We start from the raw sequence: 24,588 nt of genomic DNA, 5'->3' as shown, positions 1-24,588 counted from the left end.
GGGATCCTGGGTGTGGACCTATGCACTGCTTGTCAAACCATGCTGTGGTAGGGGGTCCCACATATAAAGTAGAGGAAGATGGGAATGGATGTTAGCTCAGGGCCAGTCTTCCTCAGCAAAAAAGAGGAGGATTGGCAGCGGATGTTAGCTCAGAGCTAATCTTCCTAAAAAAAAAATGCATTCTTATTGTGGAAGATTTAGACATTTGATAAAAGAATAGATAAGAAAATAGAGGTCAACTTTAATTCTATCATGCAGATATAGCCACTGTTAACATTAACTTAATTTGTTTATTGTACTCCACTCTTTTTTCTATGAACATATATGTGTATTTTCTGGGCTCTTTATTATATTTCATTGGTCTATATATCTGTCTTTATGCCAGTACCACACTGTTTTGATAACTGTAGTTTCATAATAAGTTTAAAAATCAGGCAATGTGAGAATACTGTCATTTTTTTAAATTGCGCTGGCTTCCAATTTTTATACTATAAACATTTATAATAAGAAATATTTACCCATATCCATCATTAAATGTCTATCCTGCCAAGATACTCTTTGAGACGTAATCATGTTTTATAAACTAAAGACACATAGGTCAGGCAGAGGTAATGATTCTAGTTATTAAATAAATTAGTCTGTTTGCTCATTAATTGGGCTAAAAACAAATTCATACTTGGTTTCAATCCCAAACATCTGGATTGATTGAGTTTGAGCAGTTCTGTTCACTGTCCCAACTCCCCTACTCGTTGAAAAGTACAAGGTCCTTGATGATGATGATGATGCTTAAATTAATTTAATTAACTTTGCTCTTCTTTTCCAAGATTGTGTAGCTTATTCGGGGTCCCTTGAGAGTCCATATGAATTTTAGGATGAATTTTTCTATTTCTACAAAAGAACTTCATTCTGATTTTGATAGAGATTACATTGAATCTATAGATCACTTTGGCTAGTATTGACTGACCTCTTAACAATTTTGTCATCCAACCCATGCACATGGGTTATCCTTCCATTTATTTATGTCTTCTTTCAGCACCATTTTTTAGTTTTCAGTACGCAAGTTTTTCAACTTCCTTGTTACATTTATTTCTGAGTATTTTATTCTTTTTGATATTTTATTATAAATAGGATTTTCTTAATTTCCTTTTTCAATTGTTCATTGTTGCTGTCTAGAAATAATATTGATTTTTGGGTGTTGATTTTGGTATCCTGCAACTTTGCTGAGTTTATTAGTTCTAAGAGGTTTTTTTGTGAATTCTGTACAGTTTTCTATACATAAGATCATTTCATCATTGAAGAGATAGAATTTTCTTTCTTCATATCCAATTTGGATGCTTTTTATTACTTTGTCTAGCCTAATTACTCTAGCTAGGGCTTCTAGTACTATGTTGAATGGAAGTTGTGAAAATGGATAATCTTTTATTGTTCCTGATCTTAAAGGAAAAATTTTCATTCTTTCACCATTGAGTATACTGTTCTCTGTGGGTTTTTCATGTACGGCCTTTATTATGTTGATATAATTTCTTTCCACTCCTAGTTTGTTGAGTCTTTTTATTATGAAAGGCTGTTGAATTTTGTCAAATATCTTTTCTGCAAAAGTGGAGATGACGATGTGCTTTTTTTCCTTCATAATTAGACTTGGGTTATGAGTATTTGGGAGGAAAATCAGAGACATACAATGCCATTTCTCATCACATTATATCAAGAGTATATGCTGTCAACATGACTTATCACTGTCAGTGTTTACCTGGATTACCCGGCAGAGGTAGTGGTTATCAAGTACCTCCACTGTAAGGTTACTCTTTATTCCCATTTCCATACTGTGCTCTTAGGAAGGAATTAGCTACGCACAGCTGAAGCTTAGGGAGTGGGGAGTTATGCTTCCCTCCTTGAGGGTGGTGTATCTGCATAAATTATTTATAATTATTCTGTACAAGATATTTATCTCTTCTACCCCATTTATTTGTTTATTCTATCATTTATTTATATCAGTATGAACTCATGAAATTTATTTTATATTTTGGATTATAATACAATACGTTTAAGATTGATTTTGCTACTCAACTTTTTCCAGCTTTGGATATTGAGAGCACCTTCAGTTTGCTTCTCTGTCCCTTTGACATGATTGTTTTTTTTCTCTATTTTGTTTTGTTTTTAGTCTTTCTTCACTTTTTGGCTGTACTAGATGCTCAAGGCTCATTTCGCATATTTCTTGCCCCAGTCCTATTGTCCATCATTTCTCTAAGGAGCCTGGTGTTAAAACAAAGATCTGGGTTCTGAGCATGCTTGCTGCTGCTGGAATGTCATTGCATCTAGGCTATAACTGTAGACAGAGCTAGTATATACATGTATGTATACTAATGTGTAGGTATATTATATAGATATACATTTATATCCATATTAAGCTTAACATGAATTCATGTTAAGTATGAGTTCATACTTATGCTTCTAATTTTCATCTATCCAACACTGCTTGGTTCACTCTAGCCTTCTCCCTTTGTTTATCCTTACTGCCCACTCCAAAAGTGAGAAATCTGGCGCTCACAATCTGCCATTCATTTACTTGTTTATTCAATCCTAGTATACAGGCATAGTTGTCTCAGAATTGTTAACCTGCACCCCTGTGGAAAGCAACTTTACCGACTACAATGCACTGCTTAAGGACAGTTTCTTTTGTCTTTTGTCTTACTGTTTCCATACATTTCCATATATTGTGATGCTGCCACACTTAGTTCAGCATTTCCTCCCCTTCAGTGAGATTATGAGTATTTTTGTTTTTAAATTGATAATTTTGCGTTACAATGTGGGCACATTTTCATGTCAATAAATAGTCTTCAAAAACCACTTTTTTTAATGTGTTTCGTTTGGATTCTGCTTTGAGTTTTTTGTTTTCATGAATTGATGTTACAGCAGGATCTTTTTTTGGGGGGGGGGGGAGAAGATTGGCCCTGAGCAAACAACTATTGCCAATATTCTTCTTTTTTTTTTTCTCCCCAAAGCCCCAGTACATAGTTGTATATCATAGTTGTAGGTCATTGTATTTCTTCTAAGTGGAATGCTGCCACAGCATGGCTTGATGAGCAGTGTGTGTGTCCGTGCCCAGGATCTGAACTGGCGAACTCTGGGCTGCTGAAGCAGAGCATGGGAACTTAACCGCTCTGCCATGGGGCTGGCCCCAAAAAGTCAGTTTTTAAGAGTTGCATGATATTTCTTCTTGTGGGTAAACTATAATTAAAGGACCTGTTGCTTATCACTGAATATTTAGATTGTTTAAAATGTTTTCTTACAATAAATAACATTGCGATGCATACTGTTAGTCACACATGTTTGAACATAGCTCTTACTATTTTCTTAGGAAAAATATCTAGAAATAGAATTACTGGAATAGTCAGAAAGACTTTATAAAGTCCCTCATCTATTTTGCCAAATTATTTTTCAGAAAACTTGTACCAATTTACACTCCTACTAACAAAATAAAATACCTGTTTCAGCACACCCTTCTAAAGTTAAGAATCATATATTTGAATGTCATTTTCATAGTTGAAATGCTATTCTGTTAGTGTAACTTATATTTCTTTAATTATCAGTCATTTTTAAATGTTAATTTTTTCTTCTCTGTGTTTTTATTTGCCTGTTTTTTTCTGCTTTTTAAATATTTTATCTGTAGTTTTTTAAATGTACCATTTAAAATTTTAAACATATAACTACTGATATGTCATATTTGAGGTAAATATTGTTGCCATGCTGTTTTTTATAGTTGAGTAGTATTCCATTGTATATATTACACATCTTATTTATTATTCATCCATTGATGGGCACTTAGGTTGTCTCAAAGTCTTGGCTATTGTGAATAACGCTGCAGTGAACCGAGGAGTGCATCTATCTTTACACATTCGTGTTCTTTGGATAAATACCCAGAAGTGGAATTGCTGGATCATATGGTAGTTCTATTCTTAATTTTTCAAGTAATCTCCATACTATTTTCCTTAGTGGTTGCACCAGTTTACATTCCCACCAGCAGTGTATGAGATTTCTCTTTTTTCCACATCTTAACACTTTTATTTCTTGTCTTATTAATTATAGTCATTCTAACATGCGTGAAATGATATCTCATTGTAGTTTTGATATGTATTTCCCTAAGAATTAGTGATGTTGAATATTTTTTCATGTGCCGGCTGTCCATCTGTATATCTTCTTTGGAAACATGTCTGTTCAGATATTTTGCCCATTTTTTAATTGGGTTGTTTGTTACTTTGCTGTTGAGATGTATGAGTTCTTTATATATTTTGGATATTAGCCCCTTATCAGATATATTGATTTGCAAATATCTTCTTCCAATCGTTAGGTTGTCTTTTTGTTTTGTTGATGGTTTCCTTTGCTGTGCAGAATATTTTTAGTTTGATATAGTATCATTTGTTTATTTTTTCTTTTGTTTCCCTTGCTTGGTGAGACATAGTATTTGAAAAGATGCTGCTAAGACAGATGTCGAAGAGTGTACTGCCCATGTTTTCTTCTAGAAGTTTTATTGTTTCAGATCTTACATTCAAATCTTTAATCCAGTTTGAGTTAAGTTTTACGTATGGTGTAAGATAATGGTCTACTTTCATTCTTTTGCATGTGACTGCCCAGTTTTTGGTGCTTATTATATAGAGCATTAAGAAAATTTCACCAAAACTTGGAAAAAAGACAAAAGAGAGTATAGCATGTCTTTCAATATCATACTGCAGCATTATTTAACAGGATTACCCAAAGATTTTTGAATTCTATGGGAACATACCTTTGTGTCTGATTTTGCCACTTTCTATTTTATTAGATTTAAGAGAATGTGAAATTGTAGATTTCCGTACTGTAAACCTAAATGTTACAGCTTTATTGTCCTTTTGGACATTACTCAGTTTTGTATCTTACCTAAATTCTTATTCTTAGAATCATTTTTTTAATGCTCATAAATACCCTGCTCCTCAAATGTTCATGGAATCAACTTAACATCTTACTAGTTTCTTCATTAATGAATTTACATATCTTTGGCATGTATCTATTCCATATCTGTATGAGTCGTGGTTTTACCTTTTTTGAGCATTATATTTTGACAATAGGAATTTACATTTTATATTCTCAAAGATTGTTTTTTCTTTGTCATTTCTTCAACTGCTCTTGGTGGTTTGATGTCTTTTTTCAAATTGAAGTAATCTATAGATACTTCAGTTTAGTTGTTATAGTTGCTTTTGTGAGGTTTCTTTCCTTCCTTTCTTCCTTCCTTCTTTTATTCCTTCCTCCCTCACTTCTTCCCTTCCCATCTCCCTTCTTCCTTCTCTCTCTCTCTTCCTTGTTTTCTTTCTACACCTAGCTCTTTAAATTTAACCTGAATTTATTTTGATATGTAGTGATTGATGTGGATCACGGCTGCCCCAGGTAGAGAAGCCCAAGATGACTTGACCTACATGCCAATCTATATGACCCAATGGATTTTTATGGTGTGGATTAGGGCTGCCCCAGAGAGAGAAGCCCAGGGCATCCTCGCCTACATGCCGATCTATATGACCAGATTCATATTTAAAGTTATACGACCACACAATAACCAGACTCCATCTGCACTGAAACCATTTAATGACTTTTTACATCTTCTTTTCTTTTTCCAGTAAAAATAAGTCACAGTCACGTACCCATGCCTTATAAATTTAGCCCTAACCCTCAACACATTGCAGCAGCAGCAGCTCTGACTGCCCATGGGTCCTGTCCCCATGCTATTCCACACTATTCTCTAAATAAAAGAGCACTACTGCCAGACCTTGAGAGTCCAAGAAATCTTTCTTTCAACTCTTCGGCTCACCAACCCCACATCATTGATCATCTGAGACTTTCTCCAGAGTGTTAGGCAAAGCATTATAGTCGGATTTCATACTTCTAAACGTTTCATTCAAACTGTTACATTGATACTATTTCTGTGAATTTAGACATTGAAGCTTTAAAAGCAATTAATAAATCTTCTCTGCATGTAATTCCTTACGTGGAATATGTTTTCAGAGAGAAAAATAACTTAATTCTGTACGCCTATGTGTGTTCACTTGTTTACTCTGTCAGCGAAGCCAGAATTATGAGTTTAATTCTTGTATGGTCCAGTTAGTTTGGCTCAGTACCATGGCCACAGACCATACTAGTTTCAAATTCTTCACAAACACGCACTGTTAGTCACAAGGGATACTGTGTGAAGATTGTGACTAAAATAGCACAGATCCATCAGAATTACTGGAAAAAGAACTGCTACTGACTGCTCTACTGAGGGTAGGTTAGAAATAGCTTTCATATGCAAAAAAAATAACAGATTGTTTCAATCTTAAGAATACATAAATTGTCTCAACCAAAATGCCAATTGTACATTAAAACATGGTTAGATAAAATGAGAGCCTCTTAAGCTTGTGAGTGTTAACTTTTGGGTTTCAGAGTCAACCTGAGATTGACACAATTGGGAGGAAGTGAGTCAGAGTTGCATTGATGCTAGCATTGTTGGCTAACTCTCCAGGCTCTTTAACTATGGTTTCCTACTCAAATCTGTGGCCTTACTATGTATCAGAGATAAAGGTGGGAAGCTGGTAAAGTCTGAGAAGCCAACATGTTTCTGTAAGGAGAAAAAAATATAAGGAGCTCCTTTTTAACAGACTCCAACAAGAAATTGACAATTCTCCTGTTTCTGCACATTATGCTACCGTTAATTTTTTCCCTTGCCTTGCTGTTTATTTATTTGTTCAAACTTTAGATGTTTATCATATCTTAAATTGCAAATATTTCAATATAACATATAGAAATATGTTTACAGTCAAAGTTTTCCCTAAATAAGAAAAAATATATTAGTTGTGCTCAGTGGAGTGTGTGTATATATTTTTAATAAAGATATGAAGTTAGGAACTAAGTAAGGCTTGACTGTGTAAAAGAAATTTTAACAGCATGAGTTTGACCTGAAAGATGTTGTAGCACACTAAGTTGTATCAGATTTTGCATGATTTTAATACCTAAAATTAGGAATATAATTAACACTGTATTTACTACAGCTGAACAGAAGAATGCCAAGATGGGGTGTAAATGGGCCAAGCTAAAATTAAATCTAAAATGAATCAAAGATTCCATACTTCAACAGTTAAAAAATGTGAAACACTCTATTTACCACTCTCCACTGCCACCAACATGTTGGAAAACAAACTAGGAAGAATGGGTTTATATCAATAAGAATTGTCTCTCTGGTAGAAATATATGTGGCATTCAAAGAAAACCATCTAGAACTGTTATAGATGGGTATTTAAAATTATCCCCACTTTTAAATCAAATTGAATTCAGTATTAAATTAATATTTCTAAACAGATAATACTTAATTAGCATAATAATATGAAAACCAAAATTTATCTAAAAAGTTGGTATTAATGAAAATCGTAATTTTGAGCATTTATCACTTTCCTGAGGTTTGTAGCCAACCCTAAACAACTATAAGTTGCACTGACAAGAATAAAACATACCTCACATGTAAGAAAGAATTTAATATGAGAAACTTACTAAACGTTTGCTTCTATTTTTTTCAAATTTGAGTTTCCATCCTACTTGTGGAGATTTTTATAAATCTTAAAATTGGTTGTCAGTAGATCAAATTCTCACCCTCACCTCTTTTTAAAGACAAGTTTGTGGAGACCAAAAACATTTTGGGAGAATTTCACCTAGTTGAGTAGTTTCTCAGTAAATTGAGACCATTAGGTCCTCAATTTTAAAGTTTCTGTACAAACAGATTTTCTGAAAAGGATGTCTTCAGTTTCAATTATCTCGATTGGCTAGATGTGTGTCAAATGCATTTTATCCAGGGGCTGAAGACCTGAGGCTGTCAGTCACTGATCTCTCTACTCTCCCAGTTGACTACTTAGAGCACAGTTAATTTATTTATCTTTTGGAAACTATGACCCTTATCATAGTCTGCTGAGTAAATGAAATTGCTGTTAATAGATGTTTTTAAATGCATTTTATTTTCATTAGGGGTAAATTAACAAGTATTTATTGAGTACAGTACTCCTTATATATTGGGCAGTGGAATGAAATACAAAGGTGTGTGAGATATGGACTTAGCATTCTCCCTATCCTTTTTTCCCTCTCAAAGCAAAATTAATAAGAAAATAAGCAAAACTGTTGTCTCTACCCCTTCAAATATCATTTACTCCTGAATCCACTGAGGTCTGAATTCTGCTCCTGTTGTTCCACTGAATCTATTCTCCTCAAGTGAAGTTGTAATCTCATGTTGCTTTATATTCATATATCTTACTTGGACTATATGTGCAACAACCTGGATTAATTTCTAGGGAACTTTGCTAAGTGAAAAAAGAAAATCCCAAAGGTTTAAATTCTAAGCGAGTCAATTTGCATAATATTTTCTTTTTTTTGAGGAAGATTAGCCCTGAGCTAACTACTGCCAATCCTCCTCTTTTTACTGAGGAAGACTGGCCCTGAGCTAACATCCATGCCCATCTTCCTCTACTTTATACGTGGGACGCCTACCACAGCATGGCTTTTGCCAAGATGTGCCATGTCCGCACCTGGACTCCGAACCGGCGAACCCCAGGCCGCCGAGAAGTGGAACATACGAATTTAACCACTGTGCCACTGGGCCGGCCCCCCTGCATAATATTTTTAACTGACAGAGTTGTACAATAGAAAATATGTTACTATTTGTCAGGGCCAAGGACCAGGGGAGGGAGATGAATATGGCTGTAAAAGAACAATAGAAGACTGTTACTATTTGCAGATGATGTGATATTATATACAGAAAACCCTAAATACTCCACCAAAAAACTGTTAGAACTAATAAATCCATTCAGTAAAGTTGCAGAATAAAAAATCAATACACAGAAATCTGTTGCATTTTTATACACTAATAACTAACTATCAGAAAGAGAAATTAAGAAATCAATTGGATTTACAATTGCACCCAAAAGAAGAAAATACACAGGAATAAATTTAACCAAGGAGGTGAAAGATCTATACACTGAAAACCATAACACGTTGATGAAAGAAATTGAAGAAGACACAAATAAATGGAAAGATAGTTGGTCCTCATGGACTGGGAGAATTAATGTTTTTAAAATAGTCATACTACCAAAAACAATCCACAAATTCAAAGCAATTCCTATCAAAATTCCAATGGCATTTTCACAGAAATAGAACAAACAATCCTAAAATTTGTATGGAACTACAAAATACCCTGAATAACCAAAGCAATCTTGAGAAAGAAGAGCAAAGCTGGAGGCATCATGCTCCTTGATTTCAAACTATATTACAAAGCTATGGTAATCAAAACAGAATAGTACTGGCATAAAGACAGACACATAGATCAATGGAACAAACAGACAGCCCAGAAATAAGCCCACACTTATATGGTCAGTTAATTTATGATAAAGGAGCCAAGAATATACAATGAGGAAAGGACAGTCTCTTCGTTTCTTCAATAAATGATACTGGGAAAACTGCAAGAGACAGTCACGTGCAAGAGAATAAAACTGGATCACTATCTTATACCATACACAAAAATTAACTCAAAATTAATTAAAGACTTGAATGCTAAGACCTGAAACCATAAAACTACTAGAAGAAAACGTAGGGTGTAAGCTCCTTGAAATTGATCTTAGTGATAATTTTTTAGATTTGACACCAAAACAAAGGCAACAAAACCACAAATAAACAAGTAGGACTACATCAAACTAAAAAGCTTCTGCACAGTAAGGAAAACCACCTAAAAAATGACAAGGCAATCTACTGAATGGAAGAAAATATTTGCAAATCATACGCCTGATTAAGGGGGTAATATTCAAAATATATAAAGAACTCATAGAACTCCATTGCAAAAAACAATCCAATTAAAAAATGGAGAGAGGATCTGAGTAGACATTTTTCCAAAAAAGACATACAGATGGCCAACAAGTACAAGAAAAGATACTCCGCAGAAATGCAAATCAAAACCACAATGAAATATCACCTCACACCTGTTTGAATGTCTATTATCAGAAAGATAAGAAATAAGTTTTGCCAAGGATGTGGAAAAAAAGGAAACCTTTGCTCTTTTAATGGGAATGTAAATTGGTGCAGTCACTATGGGAATCAGTATGGAGGTTCCTCAAAAAATCAAAAATAGGTTATGATCCAGCAATTCCACTTCTGGGTATTTATCCAAAGAAAATGACTACACTATCTCGAAAAGATATAGGCACTCCCATGTTCATTGCAACGTTATTTACAATAGCCAAGATATGGAAATAACCTGAGTGGAATACTATTCAGCCATAGAAAAGAATAACATCTTGCCATTTGTGATAACATGGATGGACCTTGAGGGCATTATGCTAAGGGAAATAAGTCAGACAGAGAAGGGCAAATACCACGTGGTCTCACTTATATGTGAAGTCAACAGAAATAAAACAAACTCATAGTTACAGAGAGCAGATTGGTGGTTGCCAGAGGTGGGGGATGAGGGGTGGGCAAAATGGGTGAAGGGAGTTAAAAGGTACAAACTTCCAGTTATAAAATAAATGTCACGTTGATGTAATGTACAGCATAGTGACTATAGTTCATAATACTGTATTGCATATTTGAAAGATGCTAAGGGAGTGCATCTTAAATGTTTCATCACAAGAAAAAATAATTAACTATGTATAGTAATGGATGTTCACAATGTACACAAATATTGAATGATTATATTGTACACTTGAAACTAATATACGTTATATGTCAATTACACCTCAATTAAAAATAAAAATTTTTTAAAAGGGCAATGGAGGGATCTTTGTGATAGAACACCTTGTATCTTGCTTGTACCAGTGTCAGTATCCAGTTGTGATATTGTCCTATAATTTGGCAAAATGTTAATTTGGTGGAAACTGGGAAAAAGTTATGTGGGATATCTTTTCATGTGAATCTGCAATTATCTCAAATAAAAGAAGTTTAATAACAAAGTACATGCAAGGAGAGCACTATAATCTTTCATTTGAATGACTATCATATTACTATTCCACACATTTCACCTGAGGACATATGTGATAAACCAACTGAAGAAATGCTAAAATTTCACAAGCTCTTTGACATGTATTAGCCTATTTATAAACAGAAGAAATCATCACATTTTGAAAGAGGCTGATGAAAACCATTACTATGTGGATCTACTCTATAACACAGAAAGTCAAAATTTATGTTTTAATTGGCTAAAGTTTACTCTAAAGCAGGACTACTAATTATACTGCATGCATATTTTCACCTTTGGAAATGAATACATCTTATTAACCCAATATCTTCTCTTGTTCTGATCCTATGTTCACAAACTGCCCTTTCTTTATTTTTTTTAGATTTTTAAAAAACTTTTCCTTTTTCTCCCCAAAGCCCCCCAGCACATAGTTGTATATTTTTAGTTGTGGGTCTCTCCAGTTGTGGCATGTCGGATGCCGCCTCCGCATGGCCTGACGAGCAGCGCCATGTCCGTGCCCAGGATCCGAACCTGCGAAACCCTGGGCTGCCAAAGCCAAGTGTGAGAACCTAACCACCGGCCACGGGGCCTGACCCCCTCCTCTTTCTTTATAATTTGACTTCCTGCATATGTCTTTCCTCCATGAGAAAAATGTGCTCTTCATGAATTCATAAGAATGCATGGCAATTATGCTTTTCATTTAATCTTAATGTATTGGCATCCTGATTTAATTTATCAATATGACTGAACTTGGTTGATTCCCCTCTTAGAGTTTGGTTGAGCTTGATTAATTGCATTCTTATAGATGAAATCCCTTATCAATGGAATGGCAAAATCAGAATTCTGAGTTAAATGTTTGACTTTTCAACTGTGGTGAAACAACTTAGTGGGCAATATCCAGTCACCAGCCTATATCACTGAACACTGTTTGTTCAAATTTCTACTCAGATTATAGAAGAATTTATATAAATTATTCTAAACTATAAACTCTTTGAGAAGAGATGAAATGTCATATCTTTCCATCACTGTATACCCACCTGTAGTGTAATTTCTGATACATAATAGGCACTCAATACATGTTGTTGAATAAAGGAATGAATGAATTAATATAATTATTCATCCATTTTCCACATTTGTTTTAGATGTAAAATTATACAAGTCATTTAAGAGCTTGTCATAAAATTTGAATTCCCAATAATTTATTATAGAGGTACATAGCTCCATTTTTAAAAAATCTCTGAACTGAGTTATACCCCCAAACAAAACTCACTGTCATCATTTCAGCATATGCATTTACTATATACATTTACTACATTACTACATATATCTTGAAATTTTAAAGCAGTTATCTACTTTCCTGTTTAATAATTCATCATGTCCAGTGTTGAATATTACTATTTCAGCTGTCACTGATTTGTTTGGTTCAATGAAAGAATGGTGAGAAATTCTATCATTAGATAACATTACACCATACACTGGAAAATCTCATGATACTGTTTTGTTTCCACTGTCAACAATTCTCTGTACTCCCATTGTTCTTTCGTTACCATCTTTGTTATTTCAGGGAACAGGCAATCAAAGGCTAATTCCCAATGTATGTCCTATGGCAGTAAATCTTCATCTAAAACATCATTCATAAGTTTGAAATTTAGTTTTTCCCTTGGCTCTTTAAATATGCTGTCCAATTTTGAATGTTTCCAATGACCTTACACCTTGGAATTGTACTCAGGATGACATCAGAAACTGCTGATTATTTCATTTTTTTAAATTGCCTTATTTCCTTTACTAACCCCAGGTTAAAAGGAAATCACAAATGTAGCGCCAGAAAGTATCTAGGTTTTATGTGAACTCTATAAGACTAAAAGTCTAGTTTTGACTCTTACAGAATTTGTCAGCCAAAAATTAGTTTGAAAAAGCAGTTATGTGAAAATTCCTTGGCCAACCATGCAGAAAATACAATTATATTTGGAACCTTACTCTAATGCTACCCTTCAGATTCATGGTTGGTGGTTGTGTTGTGATAGGGTTTTTCTAATATTTTATATAAAATTTCATGCTGTTAGATTTTAATAATCATATATTTGTACACATTATATTAAAGTCAATAATATTCAGCATAATTCAAATTTTCAAGGAAAATAAAAAGTCTAATAAAGTTAAAACAAGATTCTCCCTGAATTTCTCCCTATGTATGCTAATCTTTGTAGGAATCAATGTAAATAAGATTCTCAGTGCTAAAAATGTTTGGTTTTGAATACATAACACCTCTCCCTTCCCCTCTTTCTCCATTCTGTATTAAAACATTGTGTATGACATTTTGGGGAGCAATAAATTTGAAACATTTTATATTTCAGCTCTAAACACCACCTTCAGAACCTGGGGCAAGAAGGAAAGTGGACACTGGAGGTATGAGAATTAAGGTTGTGTATACGTCCCAGTTTCTCACATCTTCTGGCATACACTGTTGTCTTCTGCTATGACTTACTGTTTCTGGTTTTCACATAAATTAGAAGTACATGAAGAAAAGAGGTAACCACAGGAACATAGTACGTTACTAGACTTTATAAAACCCTATGTGTGTTCATAACTGTTAGAGTCAATATTAGATGTTTGGCAAGCGGACTGGCATCGTGTTTCAATGTCAACAGGCGTTACAGTTGGATAACTTTTTCTCATGTTTACCCTAAACTTCTCACAAGTAAGCATTTTTCTTCCTAGTCTGTCATCAGAGGAAAGAGATAATAATTCATCTGTTCTGCTACTTTTAAAATAATTAAAGGCTAAATTATATTACCTTTCAGCCCTTTTTTGGGTCAATTGACTTATCTTTTTATAATCTTTCTTCTTGAAAATTTTTTCCTAATTTTGGACTTGCTGTTGCTGTTTTCTTGATATATTTCAAGTCTTAGAGTTTTAATAGCATGGATATATCTGAACATTTTAGTGTTGGTCTTATTAAGAAAAAAATGCATTTCTCTTTTAAAAACTCATTTAAGCATGAAATCTATTTAAAGTTTTCTAAAGATTTAGAAATAGAAATATAAATGTTATTTTTAAGAAGAGACATTGAATTGTCATTTCTATACTTTCCTATATATCTCTTAATATTTATAACCATTGTAAATTTTACTATCTATTTTTTCTTTCAATGAAAATTATCTGATTGGCTGAATTCACTCGCTTCATTGAAATAACACTTTAAATTCAGAGACTGTTTCAAGTACTTAGCCAGGTGGAATCACTGTAAAGTTTTCAGTTTTAGAAAAATATTAATTTTCGCTCAATGTTTTCAATTTTATGCATATTACAGTTAAAGCTTATCAAATTTTAATCTGAATATACTGTGACTATATATTTCTGAGATGGAAAGTAAAACTAACTTTATATCATATATGAACTAGGTCAAACTATTTCATCAGAAATCCATGCTCTTACATACTAGCATTTGGAATTTAGAAAGAATGTTTTATTTCCAATGTGCTTGTGTAAACACTTGTTTGGTCATGCAAGTAAATAGCAAAAAACCAATACCAGCTAGTTGCTACAAGTTTGGTCATCTCTAATTACATTTTTTAATGATAAAACACTGGTAAGAAAGTGATTACACACTATGTCATATTGTATACTACTTTGGTAAATTAGTGGCACATCTATACTTAACGTTTGCAAAGTATATTTTGAGGATATACTTCTGATCTAAGTTACTGTGGTCACTTTTCTCAGTGTCAGGCAGAAATGTACATGAGTGACATTTCACTTTTAAGAGATGACATTATAGGGAAAATGCTTCTTTTTCACTTTATTTATTGTATTGAGGTCATACAGGCTTATAATATTGTGTAAATTTCAGGCGTACCTTATTATATATCAATTTTGTATAGACTGCATCGTGTTCATCACCAATAGTCTAGTTTTTATCTGCCACCATACATATGTACCTCTTTACCCCTTTTGCCCTCCCAGCATCCTCTTCCCCTCTGGTAACCACTAATCTGTTCTCCTTATCTATGTGTTTGTTTATTTTCCACATAAGAGTGAAATCGTATGGTATTTGTCTTTCCCTGTCTGACATTTCATTTAGCATAATACTCTCAAGGCCCACGAATGTTCTCGCAAGTGGCATAATTTCTTCTTTTCTATGACTGAGTAGTATTCCATTGTTGATATATACCACATCTTTTGTATCCATTCATCTGCTGATAGGCACTTGGGTTGCTTCCATGTCTTGGCTATTGTGAATAATGCTGCAAAGAACACAGGGGTGTGTAAATCTTTTTGAATTACTAATTTCATGTTCTTTGGATAAATACCCAGTAATGGAATAGCTGGTATTTCTATTTATATTTTTTTGAGAAATCTCCATACTGCTTTCCATAGTGGATGCACCAGTTTGCATTTCCACCAGCAGTGTGTGATGGCTCCCTTTTCTCCACATCCTCTCCAACACTTGTCATTTCTTATATTGTTAATTATAGCCATTCTGATTGGCATGAGGTGGTAGCTCAGTGTAGTATTGATTTGCATTTCCTAATAATTAGCGATATTGAGCATCTTTTCATTTGCCTGTTTGCCACCTGCACATCTTCTTTCGAAAAATGTCTGTTCATATCTTCTGCCTATTTTTTGATAGGGCTGCTCATTTTGTGTTGTTGAGTTGTATGAGTTCTTTATATATTTTTGAAATTAACTCCTTGTCGGATATATGATTTGCAAATATTTTCTCCCAGTTAGTGGGTTGTCTTTTCATTTTGGAAAAAATTTAACCAAGGAAGTAAAAGACCTATGCACTGAAAATTATAAGACATTATTGAAAGAAATCAAGGAATTCATAAAGAAATGGAAAGACATTCCATGCTCATGGACTGGAAGAATAAACATAGTTAAAGTATCTGTATTACCTAAAGCAATCTACAGATTCAATGCAATCCCAATCAAAATCCCAATGACATTCTTCATGGAAATAGAACAAAGAATCCCAAAATTCATATGGAACAACAAAAGACCCCAAATAGCCAGAGGAATCCTGAGAAAAAGGACAAAGTTGGAGGTATCACACTCTCTGCCTTCAAAATATACCACAAAGCTATAGTAATCAAAACAGCATGGTATTGGCACAAAAACAGACACACAGATGAATGGGACAGAATCAAGAGCCTAGAAATAAAACCGCATATCTATGAACAGCTAATCTTAGACAAAGGAGCCAAGAACATACAATGGAGAAAGGAAAGTCTCTTCAATAAATGCTTCTGGAAAAACGGGACAGCCACATGCAAAAGAATGAAAGTAGTCCATTATGTCATACCATACACAAAAATTACTCAAAATGGATTAAGGACTTGAATGTAGGACCTGAAACCATAAAACTCCTAGAAGAAATATGCAGGATGCTCTTTGACATTGGTCTTAGCAGTATCTTTTCAAATATCTTGTCTACTCAGGCAAGGGAAATAAAAAATAAGCAAATGAGACTATATCAGACTAAAAATCTTCTGCATGGCAAAGGAAACCATCAACAAAACAGAAAACACTTTTTATGAGCTCACCTTTCAGAGGGGTAGATGAAAAATCTAGGTGCATCTTAAAGCCTTAAGATTATCCATAATCACATTCATCATATCCTGGTTTTCACAGCATTATTTCTGTGGTGATTTTAGGCCATAGGGAAAAGAGCGACTCTAGAATAGTGACTGAAATCACAGGAGGAGTGTTACAAGAGACAGTAGTCCTTGGATTTCTTATGCTCTTGCTGGGTTGCCAAGAATGACAAGTACTTTTTACCCAGGCCATTTCTCAGGATTACAATGAACAACCTTGAAGGATAAGGCAATATATCCTCCCCAAACTCCAGATGAAAGTATATTCATAGACAGCTTGACACGAAAGCAAGCTCAACGTGCTTCTCAACTGTGATGCAAAATTCCGGTGTGTATCCTTTTAGACTACACTGCATTGCCCCTAGGAAACTTGGGGGCAAGAGAAATCCATGCAAAAATGCCAATGCTCATGCTGCTTGCTGTGCCATGAGTAGTAAATTCTGCTCTCTGTTCCAGGAGTTGTATGTGTTCTGTTAGCATCCATGAAACAGTTATAGGCTAACTGAGCAGCTTATAAATAAGGTAAAATCAAATTCCAGGCCTGACAGAGAGTATATCAGACTCATTTGTTAGGTCTTTACAAAACTACATGTTACTTTCTTATACCCTACTGCTACCACCGCCACCGTATTCACTATTTCTGTTGGGTGTGGGTTACATCTCTTAGATGTGCTGAGCTTCAAAAAACGTTGAGCTCTACTGAGCTGTCAAGCAGGCATTTGTCCTCTTAGTATTTCTTTCATTGGTAAACTACTCTCCTCCTTTCCCTTACTTTAATCATAAGGCCCAGATTTTTCATATGTGCATGTATTAGACCTGAATGGCCTTTGGCATTTCAAAAAAGGAAACGAAAATTCCTTAGCTTAAAAGCCACGATCAAAACTAACAATTACACTAACGAAAGAAGTTCAAAAGAAGGAGGAGAAAAGTCTTCTGATGGTGATTAGAAAAGGGATTCATAGAAGAGGTGAAGACTTTATTCAGATCTTGAAAGATGTATAAAATTTTAATGAATACAAAGAAGAATAAGTAAATATTTTGGGTGAAGAAAGTGGCTTGACCAAAGTTATGGTAATGAAAACAAGTGGGACATGTTCGGGATGGCAAGTAGATTCATTTCATTAGAGCATTCTTTCATGGGAAAACTGAGGGAAAATGTAGGAAATATTGATTGGGGCAAGATGTAGAAGGGCAAATGATATCTTCCATGCTTACTCCTATCAATAGATAGGGACGCTGGCTGGAGAGGCTATATTTAGTCCTGAGTCGTAAAGAGTGCTGCAATCAATTAGAAGTTTGTGGTGAGTTCTGGATTGTGAGAGAGGGGGCACTAATAACATATATTTGCAAACACTGGAATAGATTATGGAACAATAACTACTTTTGTTGTCCCTTCTTTGAGTACTAACTGTCTTATTACTTTTCATAATAATTGTCCAATGTAGGCATTAGGATACCCATTTCTTTCTTTCTCTCTCTTTTTTTCTTTCTTTCTCTTTCTTTCTTTCTTTCTTTCTTTCTTTCTTATTGAGGTAACATTGATTTATAATGTTATATCTCACTCACAAGTAGAAGATAAAAACAACGACAAACTCATAGAGACAGAGATTGGATTGGTCATTACCAGAGGGAAAAGGGGGAGGCAGGAGGGCAAAAGAGATGATTAGGCACACGTGTGTGGTGATGGATTGTAATTAGTCCTTGGTATGGTGAACATGATTTAATGTATGCGGAAATCAAAATATATAATGATGTACACCTGAAATTTATATAATGTTCAAAAAATTGTGCTTGGCAGAAAAACATAATGTTATATAAATTTCAGGTGTACATCATTATATTTGGATTTTTGTGTAGAATACATCATGTTCACCACCTAAAGACTAATTACCATCCTTTGCCCTACACATATGCCCTATCACCCCCTTTCATCCTCCCCCCGCCCCCCTTCCCTTCTGGTAACCACCAATCCAATCTCTGTGTCTACGTGTTTGTTTGTTTGTTGTTGCTGTTTTTATCTTCTACTTATAAGTGACATCATATAGCATTTGACTTTCTCCATATGACTTACTTCACTTAGCATCATACCCTCGTTTCATCCATGTTGCCACAAATGGCAAGATTTCATCTTTTTTTATAGCTGATTAGTATTCCATTGTATATATATATACCACATCTTCTTTATCCATTCATCCATCAATGGGCACTTAGACTGTTTCCAGGTCTTGGCTATTGTGAATAATGCTGTAATGAACACAGGAGTGCAAATATGTTTACACATTCGTGTTTTCATGTTCTTTGGATAAATACCCAGAAGTGGAATAGCTGGATCATAGGTAGTTCTATTCTTAATTTTTTGAGGAATCTCCATGCTGTTTTCTATAGTGGCTGCAACAGTTTACATTCTCACCAGCAATGTATGAGAGTTCTCTTTTCTCCACATCCTCTCCAAAATTTGCTATTTCTTGTCTTGTTAATTATAGCCATTCTGATGGGCATGAAAGGATATCTCATTGTAGTTTTATTTGCATTTCCCTAATAATTAGTGATGTTGAATATCTTTTCATGTGCCTGTGGGCCATCTGTATATCTTCTTTGGAAAAATGTCTGTTCAGATCCTTTACCCATTTTTTAATGGGTTGCTTGTTTCTTTGTTGTTGAGTTGTATAAGTTCTTATATTTTGGATATTAGCAACTTTTCAGATTTATGATTTGAAAATATCTTCTCCCAATTGCTAGATTGTCTTTTGTTGATGATTTCCTTTGTTGTACAGAAGTCTCTTAGTTTGATGTAATCTCATTTGTTTATTTTGTTTGTTTATTTCCCTTGCCTGGTTAGACATGGTATTCAAAAAGATGCTGCTAAGTTGTCAAAGAGCATACTGCCTGTGTTTTCTTCTATAAGTTCTCTGGTTTCAGGTCTTAGATTCAAGTCTTTAATCCTTTTTGAGTAATTTTTGTGTATGGTGTAAGATAATAATCTACTTCCATTCTTTTGCATGTGGCTATGCAGTTTTCCCAACACCATTTATGGAAGAGACTTTCCTTTCTCCTTTGGATGTTCTTGGCTCCCTTTTCAAAATAAGCTGTCCATAGATGTGTGGGTTTATTTCTGAGCTCTCAGTTCTGTTCCATTGATCTGTGTGTCTGTTTTTGTGCCAGTGCCATGTTGTTTGATGGCTATAGCTCTGTAGCATATTTTGAAATCAGGGAGTGTGATACCTCCAGCTTTGTTCTTTTTTCCCAAGATTGCTTTTGGCTATTCAGGGTCTTTTGTTGTTCCACATAAATTTAGGATTCTTTGTTCTATTTCCATGAAGAATGTCTTTGGGATTCTGATTGGGATTGCTTTGAAACTGTAGATTGCTTTAGGTAATATAGACATTTTAACTATATTAATTCTTCCAATCCAAGAGCATGGAATATCTTTCCATTTCTTTGTATTTTCTTTAATTTCTTTCAACAAAGTTTTATAGTTTTCAGTGTACAGGCCTTTTACCACTTTGGTTAAATTTATTCCTTGGTATTTCATTCTTTTTGTTGCTATTGTAAATGAGATTGTATTCTTAATTTCTCTCTCTGCTGTTTTGTTGTCAGTGTATAGAAACACAAGTGATTTTCGTATGTTGATTTTGTATCATGCAATTTACTGTGATCATTTGTTATTTCTAATAGTGTTTTGCTGGATTCTTTAGGGTTTTCTATATTTAAAATCATGTCATCTGCAAATAGTGACAGTTTTACTTCTTCCTTTTCAATTTGGATCCCTTTTATTTCTTTTTCTTGCCTGATTGCTCTGGCTAGTACTTCCAATACTATGTTGAATATTAGTGGCAAAAGGGGGCATCCTTGTCTGGTTCCTGTTCTTAAAGGGGTAACCTTCAGTTTTTCATCATTGAGTATGACATTAGCTGTGATTTTGTCATATATGGCCTTTATCGTGTTGAGGTACTTTCCCTCTATACCCATTTTATTCAGAGTTTTTATCATAAATGGATTCCATACTTTATTGAATGCTCTTTCTGCATCTATTGAGATGATAATGTGACCTTTATTGTTCATTTTGTTGATGTGGTATATCATGTTGATTTACTTGTGGATATTGAACCATAGGATACCCATTTTGTAGCAGAGAAAATTGAGGCTTACTGAGACTGAATTACTTCTGCCAAATCACAGCTTTTAAGTAGAGGATCTTAGATTTGAATATAGATTTGGTCTGATTCTTTCATGCCTGAACATTATTCTGAGGGTTATGAAGAGCCACTGAAGACTTTTGAGCAAGGCACTAATGCATATAATATGGTATTTAAGTATTATTAAGCTGGTGACAGTATGTTTGGCCAAGTGGAGAGGCCCAGAGGCTGAGTCTAGGGTTATAATTAGGAGATTACTGCAGTATATTAAATGTGACACAATAACAATGTTTTACCTAGTGTGGTAGCAGAAAGTGAAATTGAATGTGCACTGTGATTAAACTGTGTAAAATGTGTGTACACAGGAATAAGGACTGTAATAGAACACAGAAAACACCTAAAATGTGGATATGAGAGGACTTTGTAGGAGATTTTCTTACCCTTCTCTTTAAAAAGTTATTTAAATTTGATATAATGTTTTATAGTATATTGTTAACAGCCTAGGCCTTGAGGGTTTAGTTGAGTGAGTCAAGAGTGGTATGTGGATGCCAAATAAGCTAGTACCATCTTAGTCTCTGTTGACAGATATAAATTATTGACATTAAAGAATGATTGATGAAGCCAGAAACTTTAATCTTAGAGAGATATGGACTTTGAAGGGGTAATGGGAGTCATGAGAATTGAATTCAAATATTTGATAGTTTTATGTAGATAACCAAATATGTTAAATTTTCTTTCATTTCAGAAGAAAACACTGAGACCAAAGAGAATAGCTACCATAAGCAGATGTAAGTTCATTATAAGGAAGCATTTTATAAAGTATAATTGTTGTATACCAAATACAAAAAGTGCCTAAAAATGGGTCATAGACATACATGTAAGTGCTAAAATTATAAAACTCAGAAGAAAACATAGGACTAAATCTTCATGACTTTGGAACAGACAATATTTTTTTAGATATGACACCAAAAATAGAAGCAACAAAAGGAAAAAATAGATAAATTGGACTTTATCAAAATTGAAAACTTCTGTGCTGTAAACAATACTATCCAGAGTGTTAAAAGACAATATACAGAATAGGAGAAAAATATTTGAAAATATATCTTATAAGAGACTTGTATCAGAATATATGAAGAACTCTTACAACTGAACAATAAAAAGATTAATAACTTCATTTAAAATGAGAAAAAGATTTGTATAGACATTTCTCCAAGAATATATATAAATGGCCAATAAGCACATGAAAACAAGCTCAACGTCATTATCCATCAGAGAAATGCAAGTCAAAACCACAGTGAGATACTACTTCACATTTACTAGGATGTCTAAAATAAAAGACAGACAATGGAAGTGGTTACAGGGATGTTGAGAAATTGTAACCTTCATACAGTACTGTTTGGAATTATAAGTGGTGTACCTACTTTGGAAAACAGTCTGGATGTTCTTCAAACAGTTAAACAGAGAGCTATCAGATGACCCAGCAATTCCATTACTGGGTATATGCCGAAGGGATTTGAAAACATATGCCCTCACAAAACTTGTACATGAATGTTCATAAGAGTATTATTCATAATAGTCAAAAAGTGGAAACAACCCAAATATCCATCAACTAATAGATAAATAAAATGTGGTACAATCATATAATAGAATATTAGTGGGCAGTAAAAAGAAATGAAGTATTGTTACATGGTACAACATGTATGAACCTTGAAAACATGCTAAATAAAAGAAGACAGACATGGAAAGCTCAAATATTGCATGATTCCATTAATGTGAAATGTCCTTAACAGGGAAATTCATAGAGACAGAAAGTAGATTAGTGATTGCCTCATATTGGGGAGAAGACGGAAGAGAGGAGTGACTGCTAATGGGTTTCTCTTTTGAGGTGATGAAAATGGTCCAAGATTAGATAATAGTGATGGTTGCACAGCTCTGAAAATATACTAAACATCACTGAATTGTATAATTTTAAAAGAGATAATTCTATGGAGTATGAATTATCTCAATGAAGCTGTTACTAAAAAAAAAATTGTATGACAGGTCACGGGCAGCCTTCCCCAATCAATGCTGAAGGTTTGCAAGTGGATGCTGCATGACTAGGTATACTGTGGAAGGGATTATTTCTACACTTGGATGGAAGTTGTACTATATGTCCTTTAATTAATAATAAACTATTAATAGTTTTAAGAAAAAGGATCTTACAATTCTAAGAAGAAAAAAACAACGGCCCAAAAACAATGGCTGTGGTGAGTGTTAATTTTCAGTAAATGACTATGAAAATATTATATTTAAAATCAATCCAATTTTGGATAACTTTTCTACAGCAATACACCAGTCTAAAACAGCAGTCCATAGATGGCATAAAAATTAACAGGAGGAGGGGCTGGCCCCGTGGCCGAGTGGTTAAGTCTGTGCGCTCCGCTGCAGGCGGCCCAGTGTTTCGTTGGTTCGAATCCTGGGCACGGACATGGCACTGCTCATCAAACCACGCTGAGGCAGCGTCCCACATGCTACAACTAGAAGGACCCACAACAAAGAATATACAACTATGTACTGGGGGGCTTTGGGGAGAACAAGGAAAAAATAAAAAATCTTTAAAAAAAAAAAAAAAAAATTAACAGGAGGAGGGCTTACTAAAATAGATACTTGGAACTCCCAGTTTGAGCCTCTGATTTCAGCAGGCGTGGGTTAAAGTCCAGTAATATGTATTTTCAAAAGTTCCCTAAGTAATTCTGATGCATAACTGGGTCTGAGGAACATTATTTTAAAAGACTGAGTGTTTTTTGAAGTTTTCTTATAATTGTACACCTTCAGAATCGGTGAATTATGCATTACCATTTAGTATTCCTTGGTAATGAGCCTGTAATAAATCCTAAATAACTTTTATGCTTTAAATCCTTAACTCTGGGCAAACATGATGCAATACTTTCAACTAATGACAAAGGTCCCAAATCACTGCTAAGTCACAATATTCAAGTAGCCTGAGTGATTCCATTTTGAAAGAAAATTATGTGCTTCAGTTTTCTGAATCCTTTAAAGCATTTTAGTAAGAAAGAACAGACTTGTGGGATTGGGAAAATTCCGGAATTGAGGACCGAACTTTCAGATTATATTTCCTCTATGCATGCGTAGATTTTTACTTGTTTTAAATAAATTTGTATTCTTCATCTCAAAATTCGTATTATCCTTAATTTTAAAATAGTAAGTACTCTTAGATAAAGCAAGCTAATGCCACTCTTCAGAAACTTATAATAGTAACAACTTTGGCAGGCATACAAAATATATCAGACAATCATAAGTTCTGACTGAAAATCTTGATCTTGATTTACATTACATACAAAGTAAGAGTTCAAGTGTATCTTATAGAGGAAGCAAGTGAAGGGGCTGCTGAAGAGTCTACAAAAAATATGCTTTGAGGATCTATAAAATTTTGAACATAATATTTATGAACAAGTACATATAGTATTATGCTATGGTTAATTATTTGTCTTTCTTCCCCATACGGTCACAGATTTTTTGAGGGCAAGGACTATCTTCTACATGATTTTGGTAGTTATTACCATAAAGTTAAGCTTTATAGCATAGGGAGTTTTCAATTTTCTTATAATAGGAGATGCTTGAATTTTAATGGTCATAAATAATATCTCTTGCATAACATTGAGAGTCAACCTAGCTCTCCAGAAAAAATATTTCTTTTCTCATCATCAAAAGCATAGACAAAATGGAATCCAGAATTTTAAAGTATTGTGATTTTCTTCCAACACAATGATGACTTTTTATGACATGATTTCCTAAGTTCCTCATCTTCAGTGACTGTCAGCTCTACTTCACTTTGCCCACCCACCACCAGGCCATACTTTCTACTCTCATTACTTAG

Source organism: Equus caballus, chromosome X (assembly GCF_041296265.1).
Source record: "Equus caballus isolate H_3958 breed thoroughbred chromosome X, TB-T2T, whole genome shotgun sequence".
Classification (NCBI taxonomy): domain Eukaryota; kingdom Metazoa; phylum Chordata; class Mammalia; order Perissodactyla; family Equidae; genus Equus; species Equus caballus.
This window is presented reverse-complemented; position numbering follows the sequence as displayed.